Source organism: Pteropus alecto, unplaced genomic scaffold (assembly GCF_000325575.1).
Source record: "Pteropus alecto unplaced genomic scaffold, ASM32557v1 scaffold59, whole genome shotgun sequence".
Lineage (NCBI taxonomy): Eukaryota > Metazoa > Chordata > Mammalia > Chiroptera > Pteropodidae > Pteropus > Pteropus alecto.
In genome coordinates, this window is record NW_006443292.1 from 1,017,388 (window position 1) to 1,019,593 (window position 2,206).

Sequence of the window (2,206 nt, forward strand, 5' to 3'; positions counted from 1 at the left end):
GGGCGCTGTTTTTAACGAAAACTCACCGAGGTAGTCACTTGGTTTGCAAAGAAGGTAAAAATAATGCCGCCTCGACAGCAGGTGACGCCTTAGGCTCCGTGTAGTGTGCAGGGGAGCGGTCCAAGTTATGTGTCCCCCGCAGCTGTAACCCGGGCCTCCTGCGCCTGCGTAGCATTGCTCCTCTGCTTTACGGTGACCACTTCACTTCCTTGGTCCGTAGATATGGTGTGCGACAGTTACAGTGGCTGTGGGAACCATAACTTTAAGTCCTGTGACTTTTCTGTGAGTAAAACCAGCCATAATGTGGAATTAATGTGGTTCTTCACATTTAATTTCCACGTTGTTGTGAAGACTTATCGCATATTTGAATAAAAGCCCTGCATTCATTTTCGGTAGCGTGTAAATGATGGCGGTTATGTGGACTTCATTTTGCCACTTAATTAACATTATTAAATGCAGTGGGGCTACCTGGGAGCATGTACATGGTGGGCCAGTCTGAGGGGTGATGCTTTTAAAGCATATCCACTCTTCTCTTTGACAGTGAAATATACCACACCCCCCCCACCCCCGCCCCGGCTAATGATCACACACTTCCAGGAAATGATAGTGTGTGGTGTAAAAGGCATAAGGAGAACCATTTTTAAACTAGAAGAGTTGAATAAGGTTCTAATTGTCATAAGCAGTCTTCAGACAGTCCTGCCAGACTCCTTTGGGTATCTTTTTGCGTATAACTCAATAGGGGACACCAAGAATGGGGTGGGGGTGGTATTTAGCAAAGGCCCTGCTGCCTCCTTTCTTTGTCTCTCAGGCTGAGCCCCGCATGGAGAGTGAGTGGCTGGCCAGAGCCAGGGGCCTCTAGTGACTGACGTGCTGGGCCTTAAGAAAAAGTCCAAGCATCTGAAACCACCCGTAACCCTGCATAAGTTCATCTGAATTGAACAAAGTGTATGAGGCCTGGGCCATTAGACTGAGGACTGAGGAAAGAGGCAAATGTAATGAGCTGTAGGACCTCTGTTCTTCTTGGTGAGGGCTTGTGATCAGGGCTTGCATCTGCCTAGCTGCAGCATTTCTTGATGTCACTGCGTGCAGAGGAGGTAGACCAGTGAGCCCCTGCCTGTCTGCAGCTCCTCACCATCCCCCTTGGGGGCAGAGGAATTGCCCTCTTACCTGGGAACTCAGGTTCTAGTGCTGCCTGAAGCTCGACATGAGAGAGAGAGAGAGAGAGACAGAGACAGAGAGAGACAGAGAGAGACAGAGAGACAGAGAGACAGAGAGAGACAAAGAGAGAGAGAGAGGCGGAGACAGAGAGACAGACAGAGAGACAGACAGAGAGAGTCTTGGAAGGCAGCCTACCATCCAAGAAGGATCTGACTTGTGCCAAGACCTCCCTGATTGTCACTATGGGTGGGAAGGGCCAGTGACCACAGTGCCTCTGGTCCCCACTTCTACCTCCAGGGGTCCATGGGCATCTAAGCAGTCTCTGCTGACCGGCTTCCTGTCTCTAAACTTGCCCATTCCTTTGAACTTACCCAGCTTTTGTTTCTTTGGAGGAAGAAATCCCTTGTTTTTCATACAAGACATCAGGCCTGGCTAAATATGAGAGACAGACTGGAACAGCCCAAATGCCGGGCAGCTACTTGCTAATTTCCCTTCTCCCCGGCCCGTCCATGCCGGCAGCCCTCCTCATCTCCAGCTCGGAAACTTTCGCAGACTTCCAGAACTCCTTGGAATTCAGTCTGACACGGTGGAGACATCTACTGTATTGCGTGCAACTAATGAATCACACGTTTCATTTGCCCTGGGGAGTCGTTTGCTGAGCTCTGAGTGGAGACATCTACTGTATTGCGTGCAAATGAATCACACATTTCATTTGCCCTGGGGAGTCGTTTGCTGAGCTCTGAGGAATATTTAAATCATGAAGCATAGAGACCTCCCATTCCGAGGTCATCTGTTCAGAATATGCTTCGCCAGCATTTTGGTTGATGACTTTACAGGGCTGGGCCCATGAAGGTCTGATTTGAGGAAGGTCTTTAAGATCCCATTTTGAACCGTCTCCCACCTAACTAATGAGCTTGGATCTCTGGTTCCTGAGCTGCCATCTCCCCTTGGTGGCTGGGGGCCAAGCAGGTGAGACATGGTGACTTGGCCCTCATGCTAAGTAAGCATTTGATGAACTAGGGGTGCTGGGCAACCCAGCGGGAGAGCA

At 50.0% G+C, this 2,206-nt stretch overlaps 1 protein-coding gene across 1 annotated transcript in view; it reads left to right on the forward strand.

The window, feature by feature from the left end:
* MCTP2 (multiple C2 and transmembrane domain containing 2) overlaps nucleotides 1-2,206 on the forward strand; it is a 131,898-nt gene that overhangs the window by 9,104 nt on the left and 120,588 nt on the right. The gene's annotated exons all lie outside the window — the stretch shown is intronic.